Source organism: Marmota marmota, unplaced genomic scaffold (assembly GCF_001458135.2).
Source record: "Marmota marmota marmota unplaced genomic scaffold, marMar, whole genome shotgun sequence".
NCBI lineage: Eukaryota > Metazoa > Chordata > Mammalia > Rodentia > Sciuridae > Marmota > Marmota marmota.
In genome coordinates, this window is record NW_026000101.1 from 4505558 (window position 1) to 4519112 (window position 13555).

General features: G+C 47.2%; 1 protein-coding gene across 1 annotated transcript in view; it reads left to right on the forward strand.

Annotated features, from left to right (window-relative positions):
* Epb41l4b (erythrocyte membrane protein band 4.1 like 4B) overlaps window positions 1-13555 on the forward strand; it is a 134725-nt gene that overhangs the window by 34202 nt on the left and 86968 nt on the right. The window contains exon 2 of the mRNA XM_048783235.1: window positions 3521-3625. The gene's annotated coding sequence lies outside the window, so the exon portion shown is untranslated. The remainder of the gene's footprint in view (window positions 1-3520; window positions 3626-13555) is intronic.

A 13555-nucleotide genomic window follows, 5' to 3' on the forward strand; every position in this document is an offset into this window, starting at 1 on the left:
GATGTGTATAAGAGACAGATATATATATATATAAATAAAATATTCATTTATTTACCTGGGGCTGGGGGTTAAACCCAGGGCCTCGTTCATGCTAAGCCCACTACCACTGAGCTACACTCCCAACCTTGCATTTTTATATGTATCATGCAAATACAGATGTGCAAATAAAGCAGAGGTGTAGCTGAGCGAGTTATGAGGAAGCAGATGCCACTACTCGGCTCAGGAGACAGCTTCCTGCTAGCCAGAGCCCTCTGCACTCCCTTCCTGCCAGGAGCTGCGTTACTCTGACTTTATTGTAATTGCTTCCGTGTTCATTAAGTTTTGTCACCCAAGAGTGCATCCAAGACATGACAGCTGGATTTTGCCTTTAAAAAAGGTCTTCTAGGGGCTGGGGTTTGGCTCAGAGGCAGAGTGCTCCCCTAGCATGTGTGAGGCACTGCGTTCGATTCTCAGCACCGCATATAAATAAATAAAATAAAAGTCCATTGACAACTAAAAAAAAAAATACACACACACACAAACATATATATATATATTAAGCCTTTTAAATTTCTTAACCTATAGGAGTCCCCTCCATCTCTTCTCTTCCCTCTATTGTTTGTTGAAGAAAGAACCTGGATCATTTGCCCTGAGAGGTTTCTAGGACTTTCCCCAGGCTGGGTCTCCTGGAGAGAGGAGTTGGAGCCAGAGGTCACTCAGGTGGGTGTTCTGCTCCGGGCAGTACACAGGAGCGGGGATTCTCCTGCGGGGAAGTGAGTAGCCACTGGAGCCCAAGCGCAGAACCTTCCATTCATTAGGGGCTGCAGAGTGTTGAAAGGGCGGTTTCTCTTGTTCCTTCATTATTAGTTTGTTGGACTATTTCAGTAAAGAAAAACTCCACCCATCTGCTTTTTAAAAATAGCTTCATGGAGGTTCACATGTCCTACAGTTCACCCACCGAAAGTATGTAATTCAGTGGCTTTTGGTACATTTAACAGAGCTCTGCATCTGTCACCACAATTAATTTTAGAACATTTCATTGACAAAACGCCACTCCTTTTGCTGCCACATCCTAAACCCTCCAGCCTTTAGCAGCCACTAACCTAACTTCTGTCTCTATGGATCTGCCTACTCGGGACATTTTAACAGGCACATGTACAATATGTGATGCTGTGTGATTAGTTTCTTTCATGTCTTCTAGGTCCCTCCACATTGGTTGCATATGTCATTCCTTTTTATGGCCAAAAAATATTCCATCAGATACATGCAGTAGCATTTGTTTATTCATTAGTTGATGACTATTTGGTGCTACTTAACCCTTTGGATATGATGAATAATATTGCTAGGTAGATTCACATATAAGTTTTTCACAAACATATGTTTTTATTTCTTGGGTGCATACTTAGGAATAGACTCACTGGGACGTGGTAAATCCGTGTTTAACCATTTGAGGAACCATGAGACTGTTTTCCAATGTGGTTGCATGAGTTTTTATTCCCATCAGCAATATTATGAGAATTCCAATTTCTCCAGTGTGTTTTGCAATGTCTTTTTAATCCTAGTGGGTATGAAGCAGCATCTAATTATGGTTTTATTTGCATTTCCCTAGTGAGTGATGATGGTGAGCGTCTTTCATGTGTGTTTTGGCCATTTGTAGATCTTTGGAGAACTATCTATATGTGTTCTTTGGCCATTTTTCAATTGGGCATTTGTCTTTTATTATTGAATTGTAATAGTTCCTTATGTATTCTAGATAAAAGTCCCTAGCAGATGTGGTCCACTCTCTATATCCATTTACTTTACTGACTTGTGGATCAAAAGTATTTTTTTAAAATTGCATCTGTGTTGAACATGTACAAACTGCTTTACTTGTTATTAGTCCCTAAATAATACAGTATAACAACTATTTACATAGCATTTGCATTGTATTATAAGTCATCTAGAGATGATTTAAAGTATACAAGAGGATGAGCATAAGTTATATGCATGTACTTCACCATTTCTATAAGGGGCTTAAGCATCTGTTGATTTTGATATTCTCAGTGGGTCCTGGAACTAGTCCTTCCTCAGATATAGAGCAATGACTGCATATGATTTGCAAAATATTATTGTATTTTGGGTTGCCTTTGTAGTTTCTTGGAAAAAAAAATTATTTTTTTTCAGTGCCAGGGATTGAACTCAGGGGTAGGCACTTGACACTGAGCCACATCCCCAGCTCTGTTTTGTATTTTATTGAGAGATAGGGTCTCACTGAGTTGCTTAGTGCCTCGCCTTTGCTGAGGCTGGCTTTGAACTTGTGATCTTCCTACCTTAGCCTCCCTAGTGGCTGGGATTACAGGCGTGCACCACTGTGCTTGGCTCTTGAGATCTGGATATCTTTTCAGAGTGTAAAAGTTTTGCAATTTGATGTCCAGTTCATTTTTTCTCTTGTGGCTTGTACTTTGGGTGTCTTATCTCTACACCATTGCTTAACCCAAGGTCATGAAGCTTGGTGCCTGTGTTTATTCTGAGAGCTTTAACTGTTTAACTCTCACGTTTAGGGCTGTGGTCCACCTGGAGTACATACACTTCTGTGCCCACTGGCCACCCGTAGCTGCAATTTTAGGCAGAGTCAGTGCCGGATTCTTCCTCTTCATTTACCAGTTTTGGTATTAAGGAGTTGCTTCTCTAGTATGAAACTGTGTGTTTCCTTTGTTGTTTTCTTTGACTCTTAGATTTAAACATATTTGCAATGGTGTAGTTTTTACTGAGCTGGGTGCCTTTGTTCTGTTGGAGCGATTACTGATGAGTACTTTCTGTTTGTTCAAGACTTCAATCTTCTTAGAATGATTTCTCATTTGTGATCTCCTTAGTCTTCCTAAGGAGAAGCTGGGAGAGCAGCTACCACTAGGCCTACTTTACAGAGCAGGAAGAGAAGCATAAGGAGAAATGACTTGTCCCAGGGCACAACCACTAATAAGTGCAGGACTTGAACCCTGGGTCTGACTCTTCTTGTGCTTGTGTCCCAGCTGTATGCCACACGGTCAAAACCCTGAGACAGACCTGGAATTTGAGCTTCAGTCCTAGTTCTGTGGTCTGTGATATGCAGGAGATCTTTTGTTCTTTCTGGGATTTGGTTACTTGCTCTGTGAGATTGGAAGAGCCAGTCCCAATCTAGAATTCTGAGCAGATTTCCTCATGTCACCTGCAATGAGAGACAGCCCAGGTCTTGCTGCTCTGGGGTGGAGCCCCATCAGGAGCATCTGATGGACAGAGCTCACCATCACACACAAATGTTGGTCCATATGGCTCCCTTTTTGTCAGGAGAGACTAGTGAGGGTTAGTGATGGTTATCCCCTTATATAGTTGACCTTTATTCTAGCATGTGATGTTTGAATTTCTTTAAGTATGAGTTTGTATTATACTTGAATAAAATAATTAAATTTGTAAAAACTTGTGTGCATGTATACAATGTAAAAGAGAGAAGTGGGTTTTTTTTAATCCTTTTGTTTCTTATCCGGCTCTCACACTCTAAATTTTCATCTACCCGTTTGTCTTCCAGAAACATGCCAAAGGCCAGGATTTGTTTGATCAGATCGTGTACCACTTGGACCTTGTGGAAACAGATTACTTTGGCCTCCAGTTCCTCGACTCTGCCCAGGTCACAGTATGTATTGCTTTAATTTCATTTCAGGACAGATTGGCTTTTGATGCTAATTGCAGATCCACAGTTGCTAGAAATTGGTAGAGAAAAATAGGAGTAAAACTGTGACACTGTTCCAGTAAGGAGCATTGGCAGCTGTGATAGTGCCTGAGTGGAGTACAGGCACGGTGCTGTGGGATGCTTCCCACTCCAAGACAGCCAACAACCAGGAGAACTGGTGCACAGGAAGCATTAAGGAAGCATTTCTGAGCATAGGGATGCACGGTGGACACATTTCTAGAGAATGTTGGAGGAAGAAGAAATATTATGGAAAATATTGCATCGGTATTGCTTTTATTTTTTAAGCAGCAAGATAGGCCTCCCCACCATCTTCTTATACAGCCTGGCTAGGTAGGGAGAGGGTCTTGTGAAGGTGGCTGAGGCCCAGCCAGGCTGGGGGGCAGTCAGAGCAGGCCGTGGCCCTGCACCAGGACCATCTTGCGGGCTCCAGGAGGGATATTGGGTCATCCCAGACTTCTCTTGCTGTCCCAGAGGCACAACTGCTCACAGTGGAGGTGCTAGAATGAGTGATCTCCACAGAGCTCAGAACCACTCTTTGGAAAGTAGCAATGACTTCATAGTCCCCCTTCCAACAAGAGATTTGGGTTTCAAAGATAATTAACTCAGTTATCTAAAAATGTTGGTTGAGGGCCTGTGATGCACTGGGCCCCATTCTGAGCATCGTGGATAAAAGTGGTGATCACAGATGGTGTAAGGATAGGAGGGGACAAGAGGAGGCAGAGTTAAGCGAGGAAGAGTAAGAGGAGGAGTGGGTGCTGAGGCAGAGTGTCTTGAGGCAGGGGTCCCTGGGAACACCTTCCAGCTGGATACCTGAAGCTTCTCATACCTAAACGACACTTACCAGTTACCTCTGGGGGACCACATGTGACAGCTGTTAGCTGCTCAGACTGGTGTCTGGCCATTGGGGCTGCTGGAGATGCCCCGCCCTGGGGTGGGCTATAGAGTGGAATCTGGAGGGAAAAGCCCCTGGCTGTAGTGCCCCCTGGTGGTCCTCCCAGGTGGTGCCCTGGGCATCCACCTCTGCACCTTAGGACTTCCTGTCTTACCCCACAGTTGCTGCCAACTTGGCCACATGGTCCTGATTCCTTCCCTGTCCCTCAGTTGGAGACTCTCACTGTGGCCCTGGGGGGATGCCTCCCTGTTTTTTGTCTCTGTCTCCCCTTCAGTTCTGCTTCCTTGGAGTTGAGCAGCCCCGGACCCTGCCCTCTGGTCTCAGGATTGTCCTTCACATCCCTCGGGGCCTCTGTGTCTCAGTTATTTTCTTCCCCTGGGCAACCTCAGGATTCTAGCTGCTGACCCTTCTGAGTATTCTGGGCACTGTTTCCTTTCATTTAAGCAAATCTGACTCAGATTTCTTTGGGGGCCTGTTATCACTCCCAGATCCAGAATCCTGCCATTCCCAATTTCATGGTATTGTCTCTCGATTCCGTCTTTCTGGCCCCTCTCCTTCTGGTCTTGGCTTTAAGGGGCCCTTCCTGTCTTATTCCCATTTCCCAGCCCCCTCCTGCCCTCACCTCCCTCCCTGCCTGAGCCGAGCCTCAGCTGTCTCACTGTGTCCTCCCTTAGCCCTCAGTTCCCCTGCCCCCGTGTCTGCTCCCTGGCCGCCCCTTCACATGCAGGCCCCTCTGTTTTCTCCGTGGCTTCTCCTGGGCTGCCAAGTGGTGCCGGAGAGTCACTGCTGTGCCCTTTGGCATCAGCAGAGATGACAAGTTCAGCAAAGTCCAAGCCCTGGACCGGTGCTTCGAGCCTTGCCAGACCCCCACGGGATGCCAGGTGCCCACAGTTCCCTTTCTAGGGAAGTTCTCCCACTGAGCCACACCCCAGCCCTTCACAGCTCCCGTTCTGAGGTGTGACCACGACCTCTAGTCCCCACCAAGTCTGTCCAGCAGCTGTCCTCACCTGCTGTTTCCTTGCCCTGTACCTCCAAGTTTCTCTTTCTCTCTCTCCATCCTCTTGAGATAGAGAAAAGAGTCTGCCTATTCCTGCGCTTTCTCTCTGTACCTGCTGCCATGGTCCCATTCCAGCTGCTTCCTGAGCGCCACCATCAGAGTTCTCTCTCTGCTCAGTGTCCTCCAGCTGTCCTAGCACTGGACCCCTTCAGCCTCCTCCCTGAGCCTCCTCTCCGTTCTGCCTTCTGTGTGTCATAAAGCATGTGCTGTCTGTGGCTTCAGAATGTCTATAGCCCTGGCTCAGGAGTCAGGTCTGGACCCTGTTCCTGGCTCTGCTGCTGACCCATCGGGTAGGCTTAGATTGGCCACCTTTTCTCCCTTGGCCTCAGTTACCTCATCTGTGAAGTGGGGTTCTTGGACCTGTTTTCTAAGAGCTTTCCCTGTTCTCGGGGTCAGTGACTCTTGAGTCTGAGGGGGTGGGGCAGGCGCACTCGCCCCTCTAGTTGGGGAGGAGAAGGTACCACTGTTATTTGAGCAAGTGCCTGTTATCTTGGATGCATGTCCCATCCCCAGGTGACCCTTCTTCATCCGCTCAGCTTCCCAAAGCTGTGGATGTGACTCCATGGCCAAAGACTTTGCTGTGAACCTCTGCCAGTGTGCTGTCACTGTGCGTCAGGAGGGGTGTTCCCAGCGTGACTCAGGCATCCTTCCCAGGTTTCGAAGCCTCTCCAGCATCTTGCTCTCTTGCAGCGGCAGGCAAGAGGGTGCAGGACCAGCCGCCAGGACCCTTCCTGTCGTCCTTCAGCTTCTCAGCCACATCCTGGTGGTCCACCCTTCTCTCTGTGCGTGGCATGAGCTGTCCCCCTCCCTGGAATGCCCTCTCGCCATCCTTCAAGCCATCTCAGCTGTCCCCCATTCATGAAGCATGTCCCCAGCTCCTAGAGTGTTTTCCTCTATGTAAACCTGGAGTTTATTTGCCTTCTGTGGTGGTTTGCTCACCTGGCCTCAGGTTTCTTATTTGAGTCTATAAACAAAACTTCATGACTAGATCCTAAAGCTTAGGACTTCCTTTTCTTAACTTGGTGACTCCTAGGAACAAGGCAAGCAAACTGGTACCTTCTACTTTACCCCGGAAGGGACCTTGGGAGAGGCATTTGTCAAACCTTTACATCTTCTGGATAGTGAAGCCAAAGCCATTAGACCCTGGCAAGTCACTTAGTAACTGGTGCAGTTTGGACTCAAACCCAGGTTTTGTGATTTCACTTGTATGTGTTCATTCTAGTGCACTGTGCTCTTGAGTCTGCGCCTATCTGTAAAGTGGAGTAACACTTATTTCACAGGGAAATTGAGGAGCCCACAGTGGGTTAATGGATAAGAATAGATTTCTAGTATGGGTTTCTTAGTATATTTTGTGTTGCTATAATAAAATACCTGAGGCTGAGTACTTTCTAAAGAGGTCTACTTAGCTGGATGTGGTGGTGCACACCTGTAATCCCATTGACTTGGGACTGAGGCAGAAGGATTGCAAGTTTGAAACCAGCTTGGGTAATTTAACAAGACCCTGTCTCAAAATAAAAAGGGCTAAGCTAAGGATATGGCTCAATGGAAGAGTATCCTGAGCTCAATCCCAATACTGCAAGGGAGAAAAAAAAAGTCTATTTAACTCACAGTTTTAATGGCTGAAGGACCAGGATTGGGTGGCCCCATCTGGTTGGCCTCTGGTAAGGGCCTTCTGACTGTATCACAACATGACGGAGAAGCAGAAAGGGAAATGGCTGCATGCAGAAGGAGCCACGTGCATGGGGTAACTTTGCTTTACAATAACCCAGTCTTTATGAATTAATCCAGTCTGTAGAGACCTAACCCATTCTTACCAGGCAGACATTGTGAAGATGAAGCCTCCATAACTAACTGCCTTCCATAGGCCCCACCTCTTATTTTATTTATTTGTTTTTTATGTGGTGCTGAGAATCGAACCCAGGGCCTCACAGGTGCTAAGTGAGTGCTCTACCACTGAGCCACACCCCCAGCCCTAGGCCCCACCTCTTAAAGGTCCCACGACCTCAACCCCGCCACACTAGGGACCAGGCTTCCATCACCTGAACCTTGTGGAGAGACAAACCACACCCAGACCATAGAAATCTCCTCCCCCTAGCTGGGCAGGCTGCTAGGGGCCAGGGTCCTCACGGGTGGGCACACTGAGAAGGGTATGGTAGCTGGGACCTGTGAGTCTATGCTGTGTAGGGGAGAAATGGCAGCACATTTAAACAAGACCCCTTTGGGAGAATCTGCTGAGATGGCCTATGGGGTGACATCCATTTTCACAGGGCCTGGGAGGTGATTGGATGTCACAGAGATGTATCTGGGGAAAGCAGACTAACAGATGGGAACACAAAAGGAAACGGTTCACTTGGCCTTTGGCTTACTGCCCCACAATTGAGGCTCTTTCCTATACATAGATCCTCATGTAGCCCCTGACATGAGGACCAGCAGGTAGTGGCAGGACTTTGGGCACAGCTGTCTGTATACCCAGCTTATACCTCCAGCTCCCTGAAAGAGCCAGGCCTGGTTTCCATAGTGCCCTGCCCAGCCTTGAAGCAACCGTCAAAGCCTGTTGGCATCATCTGTTTTTAGCAGTCGGAGCTGGGACCTCATGTTTCCTTTTCCTTGTTAGAAGGGAAGGCCATCCAGGGTCCCACTCTGTGGCTCTCACTTTGGTGCACCTCAGAGCAGGGGCTGGGAGTCTAATTTGCATGTCAGAGCTTGCTTCTCCAAGCTAAGGGCTCTGGCCTCCGTGCCCCTCCAGCTTTCACATGCCTGGTCCTGGTAGCTGCTGTTTACTGAGCTCCACCCTGAACCAGGCATTGAATTAAGGGCTCTGTATAACTCTTATTTAACATTCATGACTGATCTGTAAAGCTGGCCATAAAGCAGACCCATTTTACAGGTGACAAATTTGCAACTCAGAGACATTAGGAACCTTGTAAAGGTTGAAATAAGGACAATGCCAGAACTCATTCCATTTGGTCTCATTCCAGAACCCAGCACATTCCACTGAACTGTTCTGGTTTCATGCTGCTCATGGCGCGCGCGTGCGCGCGCGCACACACACACACACACACTCACAACACACACACACACACACACACAGTAGGAAAGAGCACTTTCCAACTTTGACTTGGAACTTACCTAAGGCCATGCTTTGTAGTTGCAGACATTGCCCCTGCCTGCCACATTTCTGGTGGGGGACACAGAGACAAGTAGTCCCTTGGAGTACGTCATGATCAGTTGCCTAGTGGAAGGTATCTAGGCCTTTGTGTAAGCCTGGAGGAGAGACTGTTATGTAATCAACAAGCCGACATGGTAGCAGAGAAGAAAGTGAACCCTGATGTGGTCCCCAGAGTGGGAGAGGGGTTTGCCACGTGGCGCTCTTGGGTGGGGGTAATAATAACAATCCCACCAAGCTAGAGTCTCTCCCTCCTCTTCTTGGGGGCAGGTGTTCTTCAGGGTTGATGCGGCCACCATAAATCTTTCTCCTAAGCCCCTTCCCAATAGGAATATGGAGCTTTTTATAGCAGTACATTTGCAGCAAGGAAATCAGAAAAAATAATTGAGCCTTTGAAGATTGTCACACGTTTTTTCCTCTGGGCTTTGCAGCATAGACCCTGGGCTGCACGCTGAGGTCCACACATAGATGGTGGCTCCTGGAAAGGCTTGATGGGTGCCACAGGGACTCCAGCTCCCTTGGCTTCGCTCTGCTTATTTCTTGGAAGGTCACCACATTTGCCGCTTGTACAGAGGGCTCTGCTGAGTGTTCCTGCCATTTCAGATGTGACTGTAGGAAGAAAAGGAGCAGGGCTGCCAATGTAACTAGTGGGTAGAGTGCTTGCCTAGCATGCACCAGGCCCTGGGTTCAATCCCTAGCATCACAAAAAGAAAAAAAGGAAGAAATGAGTAAGTACTCAGGGTTGGAAGAGGGGAAGTAGGAGAGTGTAAGTGCTGTTGGTGGAATCTGTGTTTCCTGAAGAAAATCAGACCTCTCATTCTATCTGCTTGGACAATTTAGTACAATTCCTGCAGATACTCAGTTGATCCTTCCAGAGTGTTGGGGCAGCTCAGCTAATGGCTGAGGAAGCCCAGGCCCTTGCTCGTGGCCATACACCAGGGAGTAGCAAAGCTGGGACTTGAACTCTGGTCTGTTCCTCCTTCCCTTGTAGTACTAAGAGGTGTCAGATGGGTCAGTGCCATAGGCCTCCAGCAGCCCATCTGAATGCTGGCAGTGAGAGGCCAGCGAGTGTTTCCCTGCCCACGTGCAAATATCAGTGTGGAATGGATGGCTACTGAAGGGGTCTCTACAATGGACTTAGACAAACTCCCAAGGAAAAACCCCAAGTAGCTGGTGTGAGTCTGTGGCTTCATCCTGGATGGGTAGAGAAGGTGGTTTGTGCTGGGGAATCCTTGAGTGGTGGCGCCAACCCCAGTGTGGGTTGGAATCCTGCCTCCCCTCTTCTTACGGACATACCTCCCACAGCCTCTTCAGAGCCACTTCCACCTGCTCTGAGACCCAGTGAGGTGATGAATGTGACACAGTGGACTCCAGAAGTGCTCCTCCCCTTCCTTCTCTGTTCACCCTTCAGATACGATTACCTCTTCAGGTTCCTTCCAAATCTATTGAACCACCATCTAGATGCTCTTTACAAGTCAAGAAAATCTACAGGTACTAAAAATCCTCTTCTGAGCTCTATCACTCGGGCTTAATGGCGAGGGCCCTGGGGATATGGAAACAGGGATTTCCAACCCTCTTGAACTCCTGGGCTTTTCTCAGGCAGCGTGGTTCCAGGGCTTCTGTGTAGACCATTAAATTCTCCATCCAGCCTTGTGTGGTCATATTTCCAGGGCTGATGTACTGTTAGAACAGATGGGCTTTGCCAGGATCATCTCACACATCTTGATTTATGGGAAGGGCTTTGCCAGATGGACTTGGATGACAAATTCAGATCAGAAGCCACCTTGCTAACACCGTTAGTGTGTTTGAGTTAAACGTCTTGCCATTTGAACTCAGAAGTGCATCTGTCTGTCTGCAGTGACTGGTTTAATGGTCTGTTGAGAGGGCTGGAGCCATTTACCTTGGCCTTTACTGACAGGTGGCCTGGTTATATTTAGCCAGGACACAGGTGAACATCCCAGACAGGTCCTGCTGCTACTGAATAGAGTCCTCAAAGCCGCACATAGGTTGCAATTTACTGAATGCCACATCGGGCTTTCATTGTCCCAGTATTCAAGTGACAGGGGGTCTTGTGGGATAAAGTACGTGTGATCAGCCCTTGGTGAGCTCCCGTAGCTGTGAAGAAAGTCAGGTCATTTTGAGCTAGTTGGATACAAGACAGGTTTTATCATCTCTCGTTTTAGGATTGTGACTGGGTTTCTTATACCTCTGATGTGAGCCATCAAAACCCACTCTGAAAACCCCTGAGGGGTCAAGGAGCTTTAAAATGAAGCCATTTTCTAATTTCTTTCTTAGCTTGGTGAGCCCCAGGCATTTCACAGACCTACATGCTGATAGGTCCTGCTTTGGGCAGAAAGGGTGGAACCCAGCCCCACAGTGGACAAGGGACATCCACTCGTTGTGCAGCCCTAGGGTAGAGCTGTCTGCTGCCCAGAGGGACAGCTGGCCTGAGGATCTAGCCATGATCTGCCTGTGATAACCCCAGCCACAGACATTTGGCCACTTTGCCTCTTGGACTAGCCCATAAAACCTGAAATTGCTTGAGATTTTGCAGAACTCAAAATAGCTATTTTCAGAGGGTTTGTAGATGATTTGAGATCATCAGGGCCTCTTCCTGGGTAGGAGCTGATGCAGAAAACTTCAGTACTGAATATTTAATGGGTACACTAGGAGTTTTTATAAAACATGGATGCTCTGAGACTCCTGTTAATGAGTCTTGGGTGAGATCCGGGAATTGACTTCTTGAAAGCTTCTCTGATGATTGGCATACACAGCCGGCGTTGAGAACCTCTGCCAAAGAAGCCACATGGATTGGACTTGGGTGGAGATTAGAGTTTGACAGGGGAGAGGAAAGGTGGGTGTCAGTGTGGTCTATTCAGCATTAACGGTAAGGAGATTTGAGAAAGGAAGGAAGGAAAGGGGACAAACTCCTCTGAGCTGTGAGCCACGGGGCTGCTGAGACAGTCTGGTTGCAGGGAGAACTTTCTTTACATGGTAATGGTGAATTCATTTAAGCACAGATTTAGTCATAGCCATTAGCATGATACATAGCTGGAGAGTAAATATGCTTTCCTTTTTTTTTTTTTTTTTTAGTATAGGGGATCGAACTCTGGGGTACTTAATCACTGAGCCACATCCACAGCCCTTTTTATTTTTGTTTTTAAAATTTTGAGACAGGGTCTCACTAAGGTGCTTAGAGCCTTGCTAAGTTGCTGAGGCTGGCTGTGAACTTGCCGTCCTCCTGCCTCAGCCTCCTGAGTCACTGGGATTATGTGTCTGCACCACCGTGCCTGGCAAGTAAATATGCTTATATCCAATCTGTCTTCTCAGAGCAAAGGGTGGGGTTCTCAACCTGCTTGAGTATAGTATAGCAGTGATATCTAATGCTCATGAGGCAAACACATTGTCAAAAACTGCCAGGTGGGCAAAAGATAAGTGAATATAGAAGTGACAAACCAGCCCATCCCCTGCAAATAATCATCTCATTAAATTAGAGAAAGAGAAGTAAATGACATTCACAGCCCCACTATCCAAAAACAACCCCTATCCTTCTGGATATATCTTGACAGAAAATAATAATTTCACATAAATTGAACCAACCTGATTTTCTCCCTCATCTAACATTGCGCTATGGCTCTCTTGCCACCTATCAATAAATATAGGCCTACGTCATTTTTAAATAGTATTTCATTACATGGATGAGCCATTTTTTAATCTGCCTTTGTTGATGGACATTTAGGTCATTTCCAATTCAGAGCTTTTAACAATGAGATAAAGCGTCCTTTACATGAGCCTTTGAGATATGCATCCTGCTGCGGTGATCTGCTTCTTTTATTACACGCTTGCCTAGCCGGGAGTGGAGATGACAAAAGCCCACGTTCTGCCACGCGCTGCTCTCAGGCTTATTGTATTATAATTCATCTGTTATTTGCTTTTGTGTTTCCTCGCCCCTCCTCCCCCGGAGTCATAAGGGGCTCTGTGGTTAGGGGTAGAGTACCCTGGACTCATTTAGCCCCGCCCTTTCTCATTATTAGAATATACAGAGCTTAGATTGCTTCTGAAAGTCCCTGGCTGTCAGCAGAATGGCCTCTGGTTCTGAAGAGCTGGCGAGAAACCCACTCCGGCTGTGTCACTCCAACTGATTTTGCAGTGAGGTTCCAATGTGTGTTGAATTTGCTTAAAAGTGATGGGTTACATCCCTAGCTTGCCTCACTTAAAAAATAAATCATACTTAACCTGTATTTATTTCTCAGTCTAATAGGAAGTACACAAATGATGGGGTGCAGGGTCCTTGGCCTCCAGGGGCTGTGTTCCAAGGGGCTCACAGTTCAGATGGTCCCTGACTTACGACGGGTCGCTGTCAGGAGGGTGTGAAAGCGATATGCCTTCCGTAGAAACTGTACCTCCACTTTCGGATGTTCAGCTTTCACGGGGCTAACGATACTCGATAACAGTAATCTCTCCAGGTCCTGGGCAGTGGCAGCAAGCCTCGGCTCCCAGGCAACCACACGATCACATGAGTAAACAACCGATAGTCAGTCGAGAGCGTGCTGCGTTGCTAAGCTCTGATGTGCAGGAGGTTGGATTATTAAATGCAGTTTCAACCTACAGTGTTTTCAATTTACAATGAATTTATCCAGGCATTGCCCCATCATAAGATGAGGAACATCTGTATAATGTTCCTAAATATAGCTTTCCTTGGGAGGCTGCTGAGCTTCCTCAGAACTGTTGTATCCTCCACTTTGCCATTATAGAGAC